We start from the raw sequence: 22,160 nt of genomic DNA on the forward strand, positions 1-22,160 counted from the left end.
GGAGCAGTGAGAAAGGGACTCATGTCTGAGTATACCCTGCCACACCTATAGTGGCCAAAAACGATTTACAAAAAGGGGGGTGGTGATGAACAGAGTGTCTGAGTTAAACAGACCACTCTTACCCAGTCCAAAGATCAGGGCTTGATCCATCACCGTTATTTATCTCACTGCCCCATCCCAGCTCAGAACCTGGCTATATGCAAATCAGTCTGTCCCTGGCCCAGTGCATCATGGGAACAGGGCAGACTAAACTACCAAGCCAATTCTTCACCAGAAAGGAGACAAGCTACCGGGGACCGGTTTCTGGCATTTCAGCCTTCTTCGGCCCGGCTTGCTTGAATCCTGATGGAGCAGTGAGAAAGGGACTCATGTCTGAGTATACCCTGCCACACCTATAGTGGCCAAAAACGATTTACAAAAAGGGGGGTGGTGATGAACAGAGTGTCTGAGTTAAACAGACCACTCTTACCCAGTCCAAAGATCAGGGCTTGATCCATCACCGTTATTTATCTCACTGCCCCATCCCAGCTCAGAACCTGGCTATATGCAAATCAGTCTGTCCCTGGCCCAGTGCATCATGGGAACAGGGCAGACTAAACTACCAAGCCAATTCTTCACCAGAAAGGAGACAAGCTACCGGGGACCGGTTTCTGGCATTTCAGCCTTCTTCGGCCCAGCTTGCTTGAATCCTGATGGAGCAGTGAGAAAGGGACTCATGTCTGAGTATACCCTGCCACACCTATAGTGGCCAAAAACGATTAAAAAAAAGGGGGTGTGATGAACAGAGTGTCTGAATTAAGCAGACCACTCTTACCCAGTCCAAAGATCAGGGCTTGATCCATCACCGTTATTTAGCTCACTGCACCATCCTAGCTCAGAACCTGGCTATATGCAAATTAGTCTGTCAATGGCCCAGTGCATCATGGGAACAGGGCAGACCAAACTACCAAGCCAATTCTTCACCAGAAAGGAGACAAGCTTCCGGGGACCCGTTTCTGGCATTTCAGCCGTTGTCGGCCCGGCTTGCTTGAATCCTGATGGTGCAGTGAGCAAGGGACTCATGTCTGAGTATACCCCGCCACACCTATAGTGGCCAAAAACAATTAAAAAAAGGGGGTGGTGATGAACAGAGTGTCTGAATTAAGCAGACCACTCTTACCCAGTCCAAATATCAGGGCTTGATCCATCACCGTTATTTAGCTCACTGCACCATCCCAGCTCAGAACCTGGCCCTTGTTGTAAATATTTTTGTCCACCCTAAGCGTGGAAGGGTATTCTCAGATGTGAGACCCTTGCTCATTGCACCATCAGGATTCAAGCAAACCGTGCCGAAGACGGCTGTAATGCCAGAAACCGGTCCCCGGGAGCTTGTTTCCTTCCCAGTGTAAGAATTGGCTTTTGTAGTTTGGTTTGCCCTGTTCCCATCATGCACTGGGACAGGAACAGACTAATTTGCATACAGCCAGGTTCTGAAACTGGGATGGATCTAGCCCTGATCTCTTGACTGGGTGAGAGCTTTCTGCTTAATTCAGAGACTCTGTCCCTCACCACCCCTTGTTGTAAATATTTTTGTCCACCCTAAGCGTGGAAGGGTATTCTCAGATGTGAGACCCTTGCTCATTGCACCATCAGGATTCAAGCAAACCGGGCCGAAGACGGCTGTAATGCCAGAAACCGGTCCCCGGGAGCTTGTTTCCTTCCCAGTGTAAGAATTGGCTTTTGTAGTTTGGTTTGCCCTGTTCCTATCATGCACTGGGACAGGAACAGACTAATTTGCATACAGCCAGGTTCTGAAACTGGGATGGTGCAGTGAGCTAAAAAACGGTGTTGGATCTAGCCCTGATCTCTTGACTGGGTGAGAGCTTTCTGCTTAATTCAGAGACTCTGTCCCTCACCACCCCTTGTTGTAAATATTTTTGTCCACCCTAAGTGTGGAAGGGTATTCTCAGATGTGAGACCCTTGCTCATTGCACCATCAGGATTCAAGCAAACCGGGCCGAAGACGGCTGTAATGCCAGAAACCGGTCCCCGGGAGCTTGTTTCCTTCCCAGTGTAAGAATTGGCTTTTGTAGTTTGGTTTGCCCTGTTCCCATCATGCACTGGGACAGGAACAGACTAATTTGCATACAGCCAGGTTCTGAAACTGGGATGGTGCAGTGAGCTAAAAAACGGTGTTGGATCTAGCCCTGATCTCTTGACTGGGTGAGAGCTTTCTGCTTAATTCAGAGACTCTGTCCCTCACCACCCCTTGTTGTAAATACTCAGCAGACGTCACTGCTGTGAAGAGAGCCACTGTGGCAGCAGCTCCCTTTACAGCAGAAAATGGTAGTCTACTTTAGTACTCCCCCATAGGCTTAAATAAGGCCCATAATTTATGTTGGCCTACACGCATTGATTTTTTAGATGAACTTTAAACACTACAGTAGTAATAGAGGAACAGAGGCCCCACTTTTGCTACAGTCAGAATCTTGGAAGGTGCTAACTATGCTTCACTTTTTTTTACTTAGATGAAATCTGGGTTTGATAATATCTATTGCACCTTTTCTGTATCCGGCTTAAGTTTATTCTGACCTGTCCATGCGGCTACCCTACTCTGAAGTTTCCATTTCACAAAACCAAAACCAAAATGGTTGCCCTTGTCAAGGTTTGCTTTAATGTGTCTGTGGCCTAATATGCTCCGCTTAAGCAAAAGACTTATGGGCTTATTTACAAGAGGCCTGCACTGCCAGAACTTCACTTGTTTTTTGGTGCAAGACTCTTAATCATATCTATGAGGTGACACAAACCCACCCTGCGTGACTTTGCATAGCCTCATAGATAATGAATAAGGCAATGCAGCACAAAGCACTGCGTTGCCTTACTCTGCATCTAGGAGGTGTTCCATGGGCATTGCGATGGGTGTTCACATGCACCACCGATGTATTTTGACACTGGCCCAGACGTACAAAATCACGTAAACCTGTGGCAGCGCAAAAACCTTACTCCTCCTCACAGCAGGAGTAACAAGGAGAAATGTTTTTATTTCTCCTTGTTTTTTTAGTCTTCCATTCTGCTGCACACATAGAATGAGAAAAACGCCTCGTAGGATTGTTTTTGTGCAGGAAGGTGCCCCTTCTTGTACAAAAACAATCCTACCTGCAACGGAGTCGCCCTTGCACCATGGTGCAATGGTGCCTAAGTTGGCTTTAGGCCGCAATTTGTGCACCAATGTAGGGGGAAATGACAGAAATGCACCATATTTAATATATGCGGTGCATTTGTGCCCTTTGAATTGACCTATGGCAGCACAGCAAAAATACCTACGGCGCTGCCCTACCCCAGTTCCTCATAAATGCGGCCTCCCCCATTTTCACTTCTGGCATCAAGAATACTATAGAAAATACTGAAGGCTATGTGGTGTGGGCGGTTTCTAAGAGGAGCAACGAGTTGCCAAAGTTGAACATTTCTGTCATTGATCAATTAAAAGAAAGATTATGTTCACAGAAGGAAAACCGCCCATTTCTAACTTCTGACAGGCACGGTTGAATGATTTTATTACTATTGATGCTGGTTTGTATCTCTTGGGGAAATGTTTCAGAGCCATAAAATGTGTAGGTTGACATTAAATGAAGCTTGACTGCCAACATTTCTTGTTCATTGCAATCATTTTCCCTTTCGTTGTTGCTTCGCCAGACAGAAGCTGTTTTGAACGTTAATATTTGCCAAGTGAGTGACTGGCACACACTGTGCTAGATCCCAGGCATCAGTAATGGCTGAGACGAAATGAGTAGATCCTGGTATTCTGCGAAGCTGGCAGTAAGTGTCGTGTTCAGCTTCCTCTAAGGAAAGGTGTGACAATGCGCCACATTTTACTTGAGGAATGAGGAATATATAAGCCTGTGTGATAACAACTGCGTAACAAGACAGTCACACTGTACACAGCAGAATAAAGTACAGGGTGAAGTTATCAATACTTTACCATTGAAAGATTTCTGCCACAGACTGCAGAGTCTCACATGATAAAGTATAGGCAAAGTTAGAAAGTTTATTAAACTTGGAAAATGTTTATAAAAATATTTTTCAGTTAACTATCAATGTCAATCATTTTATGTATTTATTTTAAATGTAGAACTAATGAAAAACGCAGTGGTAATAACAAGATTTTGACATAAATCTTTATCTTAAGTATATTTAATGACATGTAAATGGTTTTTCTCAAGTTCTAATAAAAAAAAATCCCAACTAAAATAAAAAACAACTTGTTTTTATTGTGCATTATAATTATGAAAAGTGAAATATAGAACAAATTAAAGGAAATGTAATGATAGTTTAATAACATGTATTGCTGTGTTAATTTTAAAAAGCAAGAAAGCTTCTTCAAATATTTATAATAAATAAAAATATGCACTATTGTTAAATATGTTCCAAACATTAAAATATAATTCTTTATATTTTACACTATTTTAAATAATTCAATTAAAATTAACATTATTTTCTAAGGGGTTTACATTTAGGTACCTCCCTCCATTATTTTCGGTGGAAAGGTGTTGCAGTACCAGAGGTTGGTCGTGTGTGGTGCTAGATTTTCTACAGTTTTTAGGTCTCGCCTAGGCAGCACATGCGCTGTCTCGATGAGAGATACATTATAGCAAGGGAAGCTGCGCCCACTTTCCGCCCATGCTTTTGCTTGGCTCAAATCTGAAATGCTGCATTCTGATTGGTTGCCGGCTTATTAGTCCCACCTCCTGAATGCTATGACGTCATTTTTGTCCTTCCATGGCTATCGGCCCCTTTACTTCAAAAACTGTTTTGTTTCCCTGCCTCTCCCTGTTCTCTCCTGTAGTCTGTAACTTCTTGGACCGCCACCCTCCCTCCACCCCTCCTGTTTGTGTCTTCTTTCACGTGCCCACTGCTGTTTAAAATACAATTGGTCTCATGAAAATACGAGACTGATTGCATCTTCAAGGCTTGTTTGTCATGTCATTGGTGGGTGTTTTGGCACTCTTTGTCTCACATGCACGCGATGCCTTAGATCATACACATGCGTGACAAAACTGTGGCGTTTTCCAAATTAACGGCGGTGCCGGGAAAGCAGTGAAGCCTGCCTTACCGGCACACCTATCCGCTCCCAACAAGCACGGAGAGAGCTGTGTGTATCACCCCCAGCAGGCCCGTGACCGGAGAGAAGCACTGAGGGCCAGTATTTCATCACCAACGGCACCTGATCCCCAGAAGTGCTGAGTGCCTGCTTTGGTTTCTGCTATAAAGCCAAGGTACCCCCTAATTATTACAAGTCCAAGAGGAGGGGGATAAAGTGAATACAAACTGAAACAACCTCTTGTCAGACCTATCTGATTTAATCCCATGCGTGCTGCCGTCGGCCAACGGCCTACGCAGCCCCGCCCACTCTTCAGAACGCCGCGGAAAAACTGCCACGGTTAAGGCGTTAATTATTGGTCATAACTCTATTATTAGTATTTTAGTATACAGCACAGATTCATGAGAAAGAGATCAATCTTGACTTTCATTTAGAATGTATTTTATTTATCAAAAAGCATTATGTATTTCTTTTTTTCGTTTATAAAGATATTCCAAAGCATAAGATTATTTTACAATATCATTCAAAGATAAAATAGAAAAAACACTTTCTATTATTTTTCTATTCATCAATTAATAACCCCCACAAAAAAAGCAGACGTGAAATCAAGAAACATTCCCTCATTCAACATATCTCACCATTCATTGCTCTCAAACACACAAACTCTCATACTGTGCAAAGAATATTCACAAGAGAACACATCTGAGACATTGATCTATATATCTAATAAATTCAAAATAGCATCAGTCCATCATTTTTGGTTTTAAAAATTCCTTTCCTTGGTGTGGATCTTTAGATGGGGTACTCAAATGTGTGTAGCTGGCCTACGTACGTTTCGGTGAAAGCATGATGTTATCACCTTCATCGGGGCCGAAAAGGTACAATTTTCATAAAAGAAGAAGTGGGGATTCTTAGTATCTGCAATAATACAATGCAATTATAAGTATCTGGGCTGTATGTCTATCCAAGAACACAGTTTACAATTCTAACACATACAATTTTGTGCTTAGAGATGGATGTGTGACTAATGGAAAAGCCCCATTCAAGTTTTGAAGAATATGAGAGCAACTCATCAGAAAGAGTTGTGTGGCAGGTATTTATAGTGAATAGAGTAGAGGGAAGTAGAGAACCTTATAGATATCACCCAAGGTGTAGACATCAGAATGCGTGGTATTTCTTACAAAGAGACCAAAGATAAGATAATAAAATGCTTAAAACCTACAGTGGAATTTTGAGCTCTGCGGCTTAGAGGTCAAGGCTGTTCTCCCCGGCCTCAGTGCGGTGAAGTTAGAAGTGAAGCATTCCAGTAGCACTTGCGTGGCTCAGATGGGGTGGGAGGGGAGCCCGGGCCCACTGGTAGCTGCCTTGTCATCTGACTCCGGTCGCAGAGAGTGCGAGGGCAGAACCGCGGAGAGAGCTTTGGCAGTGTCAGTGTGCTACTTCCGTCCTGTCACACTCTCCTGTCTGCCCCGCCTGCAGCAGCTGCTAAGCTCTATCTAACTCTGGGCAGAATGACACCCACCTGTCGCTTTACTAACACCTCATCAATATCTGCAGTTAACTTCCTGTCGCCTCTTCCCTGCAACCTGCCCTGCATTAACCCCCCACATGCCCCGCGCCCGAGCTCGTGCTCACAGTCGCCTGCCCCCAGGTATAGTAAAACCAGGGCTTGTTTTCTGTTGGTCCTGCTTGTTGTCTATTTGTTCCAGGTTCTGAGGTGTGTTTTTAGGTTGGGCCTAGAAGCAGCGTGTATGCACTGCTCTGCGAGGCATGACGTAATCCTTCGGTGGGCCTTGAACGGGCTGCAGTTTTGCCAAGCACAATCACGGTTCTTCTGAATCGGTCTACCTCTTCATTTCCAGCCGATTAGTTTGCCTCTGTATTTTGAGTAGCGTCCCCTCTTTGTTCAACCACGCTTCAAGGCACAAGCAGCGAAAGTGTGTGGGTGACCAAAAACAACAAGCATTTACAATGCAATGGTTTCGCCTTTGAAAAAGTTTGAGCTATTGGCATTGTAAATGACAAAATTTGTATTTATGTGTTGGTTTTGAAAACAGATAAATAAATGGCATTGTCATTTACATTGCCATTAGCTTAATCTCTCGCAAATGTGAGACCTATTGTACCCTACGGACGAGCTCAGCAGGCAGCAATTACTACCACACACACACACCCAGAGCCACACAAACACACCCAGAGCCAGCCACACACACACACCCAGAGCCAGCCACACATACACACCCAGAGCCAGCCACACACACACACCCAGAGCCACACACACACACACACAGAGCCACACACACACACACACCCAGAGCCACACACACAGAGCCACACACACACACCCAGAGCCACACACACACACACCCAGAGCCACACACACACACACACAGAGCCACACAAACACACACCCAGAGCCACACACACACACACCCAGAGCCACACACACACACACACACACACACACACACCCAGAGCCACACACACACACACACACCCAGAGCCACACACACACACCCAGAGCCACACAAACAAACCCAGAGCCACACACACACGCCCAGAGCCACACACACCCAGACCACACACACACCCAGAGCCACACACACACCCAGGGCCACACACCCACCCAGACCAACACACACCCACCCAGAGCGGTATAGGGCGGGAACGGGATACAAAATGTATTAAAATATGGGGCTTACCTGCTAGCAACTCAAGGAAAGTGAAATGTGGAAAGTGACACAACTACTCCCAGTAGGCTTAGTATTAGCTCGAAAGCAGGCCAAAGTATTGATCATGGGTCATTTGACAGATATTCAATGTGCAATTTTACTCACGCAAACGTTAGTGCCAAACCGATCTTTTGGCTGACCTCAGCCCTTGCCAAGATATTTCAGCAGACTAGAAAAAACAAATACAACTACACAAGTATAAAAATGCAAATTAATGCAAACGAATCAAGAAAAAATCAGCTGGTCACATTTACACAAGCGCATGTCCACACGAGATCTGTGCATTAGTCTGTTACATATTGTTTCATCTCTATCCGCTACGTGCATTCATACAAGTAGAGAACACCACACACATCCATGCTCTGTAAACAGCATTCATCCTCTGAATGAAGCACATACATTAGAGCAGTCGACAACCATTGGTGCATAGATTCCATAGGCAGGCCAAATACCAAATTCCCAGGACTCTTCTGGCATCCACTGGGCACACTAAAGTCACAGCAAGCAAAATAAATAACATTAGGTAAAAACAAGTGATCTGAAAACTATTGGCAGATAATAGGGATTAAAATACATGAAGAGCAGCTGCTGACAAGTATATGGCAAGGCAACGCCTTCTACGTTTACTTCATTAACCAGCGCTCAAAATTAAGGAATAATAAATAGGCACTGTTCTGTTCTTAGAAGACCAGATGTCGAATCACACCGGAAAGAACTCTGGGAGGTGTGTAACATACAGGACTACATCCGATATCAGTGTGCTGGTTATCTTCGAGTGCAACAGCAGCGCTTTCATCCACATTGAGCATGAAACTATCTGGTGTATTTCAATGGAAAACCTACACTTTTTGAAGAAAACATTATCCATGATAAAAATGATTTCCTTTTGGGAAAAAAACATTCCCACAACTTTTGCAAAATAGAGAGAAGACATTTTTACAAGCCATTTACAGAATTACTCTAACCTATTCTTGGAGTAGTGGGTTATGTATGCAAACGATGTAACAATATGTAACATGTTACTGAATAACCACAATGTTATGTTTGGGGGGGGGTTTACGATATTTCCAATGGTGACCGTGTTCCTCCATGGAAGCACCAACGTTCCCACACCTGATTCTAAAACTTACAATGGAGTAAAACTTGCCATGATATTGGATTTTAACCCTTCAAAAGAGCAATTACCAATCATGAAGACAGACATGCCGAGAGTCATCAACACTATAAAACTACACAGTAAAGAGTGCAGAAGAGCTAAACAATGACCCTCTCAAGTGCACAATCAACCATCAGCAGAGGAGTTCAGCCAGATGGAGCGGCCTTCACAGATGTCACTGCATTTTTTTACACATAAGTGAGGCAAGGTGCACAAAAAATTTGCGAAATTGGCTTTGCGTCCTTAACTTATAGGCACGCTTGCTTTCCTAAACCTTAAATATATTACCATCCACAGCCACGTCCCACAACATACACTAAATGCCACTCGCAAAGGAAAAGAAGCTGTCATTCTTTACCTCAGTAGCTGCTGGGTTAGCACCTACACGTGCAATGCTGACAGAGAAACTGAAAACTAGCAAAATCACAAACCTTAAAAATATAGAATAGCAAAAGATTTCACAGTTGTAAGGACATTTTCCATCTCTTCAGCAGCAATTCAGAGATCAACAAATCATTCCACAAGAAATCAAGGCAGAAGTTGAATATGTTGCACTTCCTGTTTCTCCCTTTCAAATGCCAATATAAATTGTTTTCAAATAAATAAAGCAAGGCAGAAGTACAGGTGATAACATTTCTTTCTAAGCAATCACTTACATTAACCCCGCTTGGGACATTGAAAGGCGCGCTGTATTTTGCGTTAAAGCCTGCCGTGCAAGCGCACGGTCACCGCATGGTCAGGGCCGGCAGTCGCCATCTAGGGAGACCGAAAATAACGGTTTACCTATTTCCCTCGCACAGCTGGTGAAGTGCGCGTGGCCTCCAGTTTCAGCAGCTGGGGGCTTGCCGGGCCCGTTTCATCACTTCCGTCTCCGCGCTGAAATCCTTGCAGCTTTCCGTAAGGTCGTCCCGTGCCTGCAATCTGCAGCTGGCGCACTACCGGGCTCCCCGCCCCGCCCCGCGCGCAGGCTCGGGTCTCTGCATGCTGTGCTGCAGCAGTGCGGAGGGCGACGCAGGAACCCCGCCACATCTGAACACTCCGGCGAACCACAAAAATAGAACAGGTTTCCAGTCAAGAAGAGAACCGATGTAGCCGAGAGGATTCAGGAAGTGCCAAGAATCCCTTAAACCGAGCACATGACTTCATGAATGAACACGCTTGTGCCTGCCTCCAGGCGTCCCGCAAGCAGGCATGCAAAGGGCAACTCGCTGTGAATAGTTGACGAGTATATTAATTCAGAGAAGGGCAGGCAAACAAGAACCCCGTGATTAATGAATGAAAATACGGACAGCGGGAGGGGGGGGCGGGAACGGGATAAGCAACGAGACACGCAAACACGTAAAAAAAACAAAGAGACAACATGAGACGGGGTAAACGTACAAAGGGAAAAGAAAATTACAAACAAAAAGCTGCTTACCTGATCGCAAATATAAACTCCTTCCTGGCAACTTCAATTTCGCAGCCCACTCCTGGAGAATACTTTTGGCAACTGACCAAAACAAGGCGACCAAAAAAAAAGAAATAGGAACCGCCCACCACGGCAATGACGTTGTCAAAGGGGCAGGATGAGAAAAAATCGCCGGAACGCCCACGAATCGCCTCTGTGAATGACGGACAGATCTCTCTTCCAATGGTTAGCCTCCATGTATGGAGCTAGCCAATGGAAGGGAGAGGCGGAACTAAGGCCATACTGTTCTAACATAAGATTTCGCCTGCGCGAAACGCTGCTGCGCAGCTGTTCGCCAGGCGAAACCTAAAAAGCAGCATTTAGGCACTACATACACTGCGCAAACTTGGTTGGGGATCTTGCAGTGGTTGAATCTTTAATAGCCCGGATATGAAAAAGATTCTAGTCAACTGTGAAATAAATAAACACAGCTTCTTATCCACAGCACCAGGTTTTGCCATGTCACTCTTTTAGAGATCCACCTTAGCTGAATACATAAAAAGTAGCCTCAGGAGCTAATCGTATCAAAGTCAGACATGGCTGCACCATATTATTGTGTTTCTCCTTACAGTTCACCCTTTTGTTTAGTAGATAGATATTGTTGTCAGTAAAGATGCCCACCGTTCTGCATTACTGATCCTACCAAGCAGTGTTCTCGATTCGAGGTAAAATATCGAAAACCCATGTGGTGTTAGGATGCAATTACTTTTAATTTGCCTGCACTGATCAGATACAGTAAAATTTGATTGCACAAAAATCATTGCCTGTGTTGGGAATTATGTTTGCAACAGGCTGCCTACATTCCATGTTTTTATTTGACGACAAGCTTCAACAGCTGACATGCAGCAAATTGAACCAATATTAGCACACATAAGCTACTCATTGTATAACATGTTAGAAACAAATGTTGCTGCACCAAAGGGTTGTGACTCACAAGTTCCAGTGACCAACCTCTGAGTTATCAAAGTCATCCCGGTTTAAAGTATACTCATTCCAAAGATGCAGAATCTTTGAGAGATGCTCCCTATTGACCCTTGTATCCCGCCCCAACTGAAAGCAAAAGCAGTTTCCAATTTCGGAGAATACTAAAACAATGAATCTTAACACCCTTGCTGGGATTTTATGTTGTGTACTAATCTGAACGCAAATTTGGTTTCTTTAAAGGGGCAAAACTGCATTGAGTATTGACTCTATTTATGCTTACTCATCATGAGCCACGATGATCTCAAAACATGTGTTCTCATACCTGGTGTGTTCCCCAGTTTGGTGCTCACTTTCCCTCCATGTTAAAGAACAGAAGATATTTCAGTACCCAGGCTAATGTGCTGCATAGCTAAATACACATAAGGTCCCAAAAGCTTAATCTTAGCTCAATTGTGGAACCAGAGGTAGCCATCTGTAGCATCCTTCACTCTCAGGTTTGCACTGTATGATGTCATTGATTCCATGTGGTTACCACAGTTACTAGAATGCATGTTTTCAAGCAGAGGTCGTTACTACTCTGAACTTGGATGGGATCTGGATGTGTCTCCCTTACCTCGAATAAACCTGAGCTCCTTTACAACTCAATGCTGTGTCAGCTTCAATTTACTTTGAAACCAGGATCTTACATTGGCGTAGTCGGCAATTCATTTTTGTATTAATGGATTTATTTTCCAGATGGCCTGAGATACACTTCACATCGAATATTGAGACTAGTAGTGTTATAAGATTCCTAGAGGCCCTATTTGCAAGGGAAGGTTTTCCACAATCCATCCTCACTGATAATGGGGTCCAATTGGTTTCCAGGGAGATGGAGTCTTTCTTACATAGGTGTGGTATAAATCATAAAAAATGTGCCCTTTATCACCCAGAAACCAATAGGATGGTGGAAAGATTTAACAAGGTACTCAAGGAAACCATCTCTTGGGCTAAAGGGGCAGGCCTTAATTGGAAAGAACAAGTTCCTAAAAAGGTAGAGAACTATAGACGCACTCCTCACTCCTCCACTGGTAAATCACCTTTCGTCCTCTTTAGAGGAAGATCACCTTGTACCTTGTTAGAACCAACCTGGGTGAGGGATTTGGGTGAAGAAATTGCTAATTGTTCTAAAGATGGCAATTTAAATGATGAACTTAAATGGCGTGAAAAAGAGATCCTGAATTATTCCAACAGAAAGCTTTATTTTGATTCCAAACATGCTGCTAAAGCAACGTCTGTAAAGGTTGGTGATACAGTAGTTGTTAAACTTCCTGGTAAAAAAGTCAAATTTTCTGAACCAATAAAGGTGATAAAAGTTTTCAAAAATGCTGTGAGAACCCTGGACCACAGAATATGGAACTTGAATAGAATTTGTGTTTTATCTGGAAATCATCAACCTCCTGATTCTAAGCTTGAGTCGGATGTTGATGATTCGGAATTTGACACGGACTATGAGAATCCTAGAGGGTTTCGACGCTCATCCAGAGCTGTCAGGAAACCTTTTCATTTGAAAGACTATGTATCTTAATGTACATAATGGAGTCCATCTATTGTTTTGTACATGATGGTTTCTTCTTCTTGTCTTCTAGTTTGCATTTTGTTTTTTTTATGGGGGGAAGATGTGTAGCATCCTTCACTCTCAGGTTTGCACTGTATGATGTCATTGATTCCATGTGGTTACCACAGTTACTAGAATGTATGTTTTTAAGCAGAGGTGGTTACTACTCTGAACTTGGATGGGGTCTGGATGTGTCTCCCTTACCTCGAATAAACCTGAGCTCCTTTACAACTCAATGCTGTGTCAGCTTCAATTTACTTTGAAACCAGGATCTTACATTGGCGTAGTCGGCAATTCATTTTTGTATTAATGGATTTATTTTCCAGATGGCCTGAGATACACTTCACATCGAATATTGAGACTAGTAGTGTTATAAGATTCCTAGAGGCCCTATTTGCAAGGGAAGGTTTTCCACAATCCATCCTCACTGATAATGGGGTCCAATTGGTTTCCAGGGAGATGGAGTCTTTCTTACATAGGTGTGGTATAAATCATAAAAAATGTGCCCTTTATCACCCAGAAACCAATAGGATGGTGGGAAGATTTAACAAGGTACTCAAGGAAACCATCTCTTGGGCTAAAGGGGCAGGCCTTAATTGGAAAGAACAAGTTCCTAAAAAGGTAGAGAACTATAGACGCACTCCTCACTCCTCCACTGGTAAATCACCTTTCGTCCTCTTTAGAGGAAGATCACCTTGTACCTTGTTAGAACCAACCTGGGTGAGGGATTTGGGTGAAGAAATTGCTAATTGTTCTAAAGATGGCAATTTAAATGATGAACTTAAATGGCGTGAAAAAGAGATCCTGAATTATTCCAACAGAAAGCTTTATTATTATCCCTTCTGAATTTGAGGTGGACCAAAACGTGGTACATATACCTCATGGATAAGCTATCAGCCATTTTGGATGACAACATGAATGCTTTAAAAAAACTGGAGCCCTATCAAGATCAATGTCAGAGGGCAGATGGGGGGTGGAGAGTGGCTCAAAATGTTCCGAAATTAGATACAGAAGGTAAGATACATAGAATGTCCTCTTCTTCCAATGAAGCAAGCCAGACTCGGATTTTAAATGAATATTTATCGCTAATTTGATTTTCCTAAGGGAACTTGGCTAGACAATATTTAGTGAAGAGGGAAAGAAGGCAGCTGAAGGACAAACCAAACTGGGTCATAGTTCGTATTAGATGTCGTTGTCTGACACAAGAAGCAGAGAATCACAGGTACTGAGAAAGATCTTACAGCCTATTTTGGTTGCTGGCTTACCATCCCGGTGGCATGTTTACATTTCTAACATTGAATATCGGGTACCGCAAGTATTGTTCGACTGGATACATTAGTTTTAAATTCATGATTTTTATGAGTGTTCACTGCTGTCTGCACATTAATGTGATCCTGGTTTCCTGTTTTCTTTCTTGTTTTACTGGTTTTTGTATATTTATATATTTTGTATATGATGCATATTTATATATTTTGTGCAGGAAGGTGTCCCTTACTGCACATAAACAACCCAGAATGAAGATTTGTAACTCCTGAATGATGGAGCACTGATAGAAGTTTCAAATTGTCATTTTTTAAATGATTGTTTTTGTGCAAGAAGGGACACCTTACTGCACATAAACAACGACTCATGCTGTTTTGCTGTTTCTATGTGTGCTACACAATGCACCACGTGTAGAAACAGCAACATTGAGGAGAATTAAAGCATTTCTTCTTGTTTCACCATGTTAAGAAGAGGTTTTGCTTGGTCTTAATTTTGGCGATGCCTCCCGTTTACACCACCCTTGTAAATAGGGGGCAGCGTCAAAATCAATGGTGTTGTATTGGAATGCCCACGGCAACACCCATTGTCCACCTCTTTCGCGCTAGGTGTAGTATGAAAGGGGGCCTTATTTACAAGACAGCGTTAAGCCACACAAAGTGGCTTAACGCCACCTAGTAAATAAGGTGGTGCTTCTATCTCCACAGGCACATTGTTAAAAGTGACGTTCCTGTGTCGATAGGAGCTTGTAAATATGTCCCAAACTGTGCGACTTCCTAGGTGGGACATAGTCACTGTGCATTCTGAGATCTTGGTGACCTCTGTGACTGCCGCTAATATGGCATCGGTGCAGGGGCAATGGCATTTCTACATTTGCAAAGAAATCACCTCCATGCAAATAAGGGAGTGCCCCATGACATCACACAGGCACAAAATGTTTGACGGTGTAATGATTATTACAGACGGTGCAGCAGAAATGTAATCTTAAATCTGGATGTGTTCAGGAATGCAAGAGCAGTGAAGGACTGGGTTTTTCTAAGACCCAGCGGTGCCAGGGATAACACCTGAAACCTTCGTGGGTTACCTGTTCCGGCGTACAAATGACAGAGACACGGGACACTTCCTTCGGCGTCAAAGATTCGAGGTTTATTTATTGCAGGGAACACAGAAGTCACGAGAAGTACATAGCATGTAGGTTCACGGAGCCTGCTTCGAATTGTATCTGTGGATTGCTCCTTTTATACAGTTTTTCGTCATAGGATAACATGGTAAACAAAAGATTACAACCCGGTTCCCACAGTACATTTCATAGGGGGTCGCTTTCATGTATTCAGAGCCCGGAACATGATTACAGTAGCATTTGTCGGTTCCCAACTGTAAAAGTACATCTTCCCACCATTAGTGCATACCATTCGGCTGTAAACGAATCAAGGAAGAGTCAGAAACAGGTGCAGAGGCAAACGAAGATAGCGAACAGATCGAAGAGAGTGTAAAAGGGGTGGTATCAGGAAACACGATTGCAGGGATCAAAAGAGACGTGCCTAATGAATGCACAACTGAAACAATAGACCGGCACGGCAAGGCGAGCCTCGAGCGGGGCCATCTGCCTTACAGTGTCATCCCCCTCATCATAAAGACACCCTCAAAAGAGCACGTGTCTTCCGCAAGAGTTTGGGAATCCCAGGGTCACGAAGCAGACAGTGTCCGTTCGCTGGCTACTTGAGGGCAAGAAACAAAATGGATGCCATATCTAAGATGGAATCCGTGGGTTCAGATGAAGAAACCCACGAAACAAACGAACGGTTTAGGCTAGCACAGCGAAAACGCGTACACCCACTAGACTCGTCATTTGCGGTTCATAGATACCAGACTCGACCATATTCGGGCGAGTCGAAAACACCACTTACGATTGTCACAGAACCTCAGACGCTCCTTTTGCCCTCATGTAGGCAAGCACTAGTTGGAATCAGAATCGATCTTGATATTCATCAGACCATCCAGATGTTCCTGCAACATTATTCTATCCATCAATGTTTCCTTGGTAACAGGCGGCCGTCTTATACACGTCGTAGCACAGAGGCCACATAAGGCAGGACCACACTGTACACAAAGACAACACGTGAACAGAAATGCTACAACAACCCCAATGATCATCAGAATCTTCCAACCCCACGTCGACATCAGGCCCCAAAACCACCCGAGTAGCGTCCAATCCCCTACGTCCACGTGTATGGACTCAGAGATCTTATGCAACTTCGAGATGGCTTGATAGACAGTTGGAGCGTTGTCAGGAATGAAAATGCAGCAAATCGAATGGATCACCTTACATACTCCACCTCTATCTGCTAAGACAACGTCTAAAACCATACGATTTTGTAACGTCATAAGCCTGTCCGCCTGAAGTTCTGCTGTGATGTTGCCAAGGGCGCTCGCAGTGATATTAGCGGTCGATTCCACCACTCGAGTCAATTGTCTCAGGTTCCTACTATTAATCATAGGTCCCCAAAACGGCAAGAAACCCTTAAAGAAGTCTCCTGCTTCTTGACCGGCAGTGTCCTCTTCGCTAATCACGCCTCTCACAACTCTGGTCTTGTGATAATCCGACCCAACAGAAAAGGTCGGCGGCAACAAGTTCGCAATATAACATGTGCCTGAGAAGTCACGAGGCAGCCATGTATATGCGCGGTCGTAACAAACGAAGTAAGTACCCTTGGCAGTCAGAAGAACAGGGGAAGAGGCCGTCGGCAAAACATACGTTTCGGTACAGGCACTCCTCCCGAGCTGAGCTCGCGGGCTTCGGCCTATGCCTTTCAGACAGAAATTACCGAGATGGGGTACGATCCAGATCGGAGACGAGCTTTTAAGCTGCCGATCACCCACTGACATGCTATACTCAGCCTCACTCAGATCTCGGTATGCTCGCACCTCTTCCTCTGGGATAAGCGATGCGTCGAAGATATCCCTATCTAAATCGGCAATCGCTCTTGCCAAAGGCTTGTGGTACGGGCCAGGACCATGATCTGCAGTGCGTGGCTCTCGATGGGGGTAAGAATCTAGTGCGCTACGAAACATTGTTTGGAATGCTCGAGCTGAACCCTGGGAACTGTAAGGAAGGACCAAGTACGGAATTCCCCTATCTGTGGTATGTGGCATTAATCCACACACCCAACAATTGGTAGTGTTGATTACCAACTGATGCTGATGAAGGAGCTGAACAAAGGAATTGTTCATGAATTCCGCACGTCTAACCTGCTTGTGTTGTGGTAAGATGTGGAAGGAATGAGGGGAAACAGTGGAAGTAGGTTTAGGTTCAGAAGAAGGGGTAGGTGAAGCAGAAGGCAATAATGACTGTATCACATAATAAACTCCACCCACCAATAACGAAGAAACAGTTAGGAATAGAAAGAACACCTGAAACATGAAGCATTTAGTACGTACAATCCTATGCAGTTAGAAACTTTGAGATTGAGTCTTTTCCAATTCCGACAGCTTTGAGAAAGCCATCCTCTAAAACCGTCCGCAACGTTCTTGACGCACTTCGTTCTGTGTAGCAATAGTCAATCCCCAGGAGTTCCTAGGAATCGACGGTCTCCAACCTAGTGTCAGGACCTACTAAACAGAAGGAAGTACCCGCACGGCCCTACGGTCAACACGGATGTAAGGTTCTTTTAATTAAACAATATATACAAAATCTCCTAGCTGTGGAAACAAATACACATATGCGGAAAAACTCAGAATTCATACAAAAATCAGTTATTCAAAAATGTTCAGAGTGATAATGGGGTAGCGTGCATTTCAAAACGGAAAAAGCAAAAATAATTTTCCTTTATTAGTCTCTAGTGTTAGAACGGAGAAAATATCTGCTTCTTCCAGGGCGAGTCTGCTCTTCAAACAGTTGGTCGGGTGATGAAACAGAGTCCTGTCGGTCAGACAATAGTTCAGATCTTGAGTTCTCCAATGACAAATGTTCAACAGTATCGTCCGGCTGCACTGAAGTCTCTCCCACAGGCTGAGCGTCACTGAATGGCACAAAATTCGGCAAAACCTCCGTTTCAGATGAGGCGATGCCCGTCCTCACCCACGAGTCTGCTGGTAAGGGTATTGGTACCTTTTTGGTGTGGGTGGCATGCACCCAGTGCTTGCGGCCCTCCAAACGAACAGCAGTTCTCGTGGCAAGGAGCACTTGAAAGGGCCCGATGAACCTTGGCTCAAGATTTTGTTTTCGGCCAAAGTTCCTCGTAACCACCCAGTCTCCGGGTTGGAGCTGGTGGCCTGGACCCTCCGTCTGCGCCGGCAATGCTTCAAAGACCTGTTGATGAATTAACCTCAGTTTAGCAGTCAGATCATGAAGGTAATCAATCAGCATTGGATACTCAAGATCAGCAAATACACTGGGTCTAGGAACCCCCCAAATATTTGCAGGACAGCCAAACACAATCTCATATGGGCTAAGCCCTACTCGAGAGTGTACAGTCGCCCTAGTTGACAAAAGAGCAAGGGGCAAAGCGTCAGGCCACGAGAGACCAGTCGTAGCCTGAATCTTTGCGAGTTTTAGTTTGAGAGTGCCATTGTATCCCTCAACCAAACCTGCTGACTGGGGATGATTGGCACTATGGAATTTTTGTGTAATTCCAAGGCCTTTACACACACTCTTCATCACACTCCCCACAAACTCACTCCCGTTATCAGACCATACAATCCGTGGCATTCCATACCGAGGAAAGTATTCCTTCAGTAGGATCTTCGCTGTAGACAGGGCAGTATTGTCTTTGAGAGGGTAAGCTTCGATCCATCGGGAGAATGCGCAAACCACAACTAAAACGTATTTTAGGTTATTGCATCGCTCCATATGGATGAAATCCAACTGAATCACCTCAAAGGGACATGAAGGGGGAGCAAAGTGGCCAGGGGGTGTAGGAGTTCCCTTGCCAGGATTGTACATCATACATATCATGCAATTCTTGACCAATCTCTCAGCGCACTTAGCGATACCATCATTCTTCCACACAGGGGACAACAACTTACAAATACCTTTTGCACTAATATGTGACAAACCGTGTGCCATAGTCACAACAGCTAGCACATAGGCATCCGGCAACATCCACCTTTTATTCTCCGACAAATCAATCCAACAGCCATTCGCATCCATTTTTCCCGTACTCTCTTTCCACTTGATCTTTTCAGTCTCGGTGGCCTCATTCTGAATCGCTTTCACACTTTCAATGGTGTCTGCACACATGCCAGCTTCTGCAGGCCACCTTACCGAACTTGTCACATACATTTTAGTTGTAAGGTTTCTCGCAGTCTCCTTAGCAATCTCATCAGCGAACGCATTGCCACGACCAACATCATCCGTCAACTTACGGTGCGCACTACATTTAATAATCGCCACCTGCTTGGGCAATGTAAGTGCATCCAAAAGATCATTCACAAGCTGTCCATGCTGGATCTTCGTACCATGCGATGCCATAAAACCTCTCTCTCTCCACAATCGTCCAAAACTATGCGCAACACCAAACGCATACTGACTGTCCGTAAACACATTCACCCGTTTCCCTTTCGACAAAACACATGCTCTGGTTAAGGCGATTAGCTCTGCCGCCTGGGCAGAGTTCTGATTCAATCTTGCAGTCTCCACAACCGTACTCAACGTCACCACAGCATAAGCAGTCGTCACATCACCATTCGGCAACTTAAAACATGAGCCATCAACATACAAAGTACCATCGGGTTCTTCATATGGAGTGTTTTTTAGGTCGACACGACCCTTCGTTTCCTCCTCAGTTCGTAAGTAACAATCGTGTGGCGGTACCTCATCTGATTCCATATATGTTGGCAACAAAGTCGCCGGGTTTAAGACATTGCAGCGCTTTATTTGAATGTGACTTGCCAAGAGTGTCAACTCATAACCAGACAACCTTGCGCTCGTCAAGTGTTGGGTTTTCGTACGATTCAAGAGAGTGTCAACTGCATGCGGAACCATCACCGTTAGCATATTATCCATGACCAATCCTGCAGATTGCCGAATGGACACCGCAGCTGCCGCTGTTGCTCTCAAACAACTCGGCAATGCTCTAGCTACTGGGTCCAAGGTCGAGGAAAATATGCACATGGACGTTGCTTACCACCAAATTGTTGCGTCAAAACACTCAACGCACAACCTTCCCTCTCGTGAACGTATAGTGTAAACGACTTACTGTACTCAGGAGTACCTAACACAGGGGCAGAACACAACGCATCACGCAGTTCAGAAAAACTTTTCTGACACTCTTCCATCCATGGCAAAGGAGTTGGAACATCCTTGCACGTAAGAGCTACCAATGGTTTCGCTAACAATGAAAAATTCGGAATCCATTGCCTGCAGTATGACGTGATACCTATAAAGGCACGCACATCTCTCTGAGTTGTTGGCACAGTCATTCGAGCGATCGCTGCAATTCTCTCTGGGGTCAACCTTCTTCCCTCCTTTGACAATAAGTGACCTAAATAGGTTACTTCTTGGCAACAATATTGCAGTTTAGAAGGTGACACCTTGTGATGTAAGTCACAGAGATGTTGCAACAAAGACACCGTAGCAGTTTTGCAAATGTCCTGTGTGTCCGCAGCCACCAATAAGTCATCAACATATTGGATCAAGGCCGCACCAGCCGGCAACACAAACGCATCAAGTTGGCTCTTCAGGGCTTGGCTGTATATCGATGGACTCTCACAGTAGCCCTGAGGAGCACGTTTAAACCTAAAGCTGCGGCCACCTAGAGAGAAACCGAAAAGGTCCCTGCTCTCCTCAGCAATCGGAATGCTAAAGAAAGCATTCTTCAGATCGATCACTGAGAACCAGGACGCAGATGCTGGAATCAGAGTCAGTAAAGCCGTAATGTCAGGCACCACAGGGAACTGAGGAATCACAATTTTGTTCACCTCCCGTAAATCAATGACAAAACGATAAACAGGAGGCTTAGAGGGATCAGTGCGTTTCAAGATGGGTAACACAGGGCTATTACACACGTTTCCCTGAGTCTCCTCGATAACATCCTTCTCGATCAGATCATAGATGATCGCTAACAACGCTCGCTCACCATCAAGGGAGATACGATACTGGGGAATACGTGGTAATCGCACATTCGTTTTCAGTTGAATAGCATAAGGAGAGATGTCAAGCAGGCCCACATCATTGGGACCTGTTGCCCACAGAGATGCAGGAAGAGAACTCAATTCCGGTGGAAGCTTATCAATGGACAAGTACATAGGAGAGATAACTCTCTCACCCAATGTAAGCTTTACTCCCGCAGGAGAACAATACAAAGTCGCATACAGACGTTTCAGCAAATCCAGGCCCAGAAGATTTTCACCACAACCAGTAGTCAAAATCAAAGGAGCTTTCAGCTCACGTGGCCCAATTGTATGGGGCAAAGGGCGAGAAACCGGATTGCTAACAGGGGCGCCAGAGAATCCAAAGGAAACATTTGTTAAGCCAGACAAAGGTTTCGAATGCATGATGGAACTTTTCGCTGCACCAGTGTCCAACAGAAAAGGCTCAACTACGCCCGAGGTGGCAACTGCGACGTAAGGCCCTCTCTGATCAACCGGAACTGATACTACTCCCTCTCCTTGTCTATGGCTGTCCTAGTAATTACCGTCGTCAGTACCCTGATCGACGTAATAATCGTCCACATTGTACTGTGCGGATCTACCTGATGATGATCCACGCTGATCAAAACAATTATTAGAATCAGAAGAATTATTAGAACGATCATTTTGATTTTGCGTAACACCACGACCTCTACCTCGTGAAGCCTGTTGAGGATCACTACGGCCTCCTCTAGATGAATTTCCATTATTTCGATCACGCAAAACTAGACAATCGAATTTCAAATGACCCTCACCCCTACAATAGGCACACTGATTGTACCCAAGCATAGATCTCTGCGAAGAAGAGTCATTTCGCGATTGTGACCTAGATGACTGCGATT

The sequence above is a fragment of the Lissotriton vulgaris genome, chromosome 3_2, assembly GCF_964263255.1.
Source record: "Lissotriton vulgaris chromosome 3_2, aLisVul1.2, whole genome shotgun sequence".
NCBI classification, from domain to species: Eukaryota; Metazoa; Chordata; class Amphibia; order Caudata; family Salamandridae; genus Lissotriton; species Lissotriton vulgaris.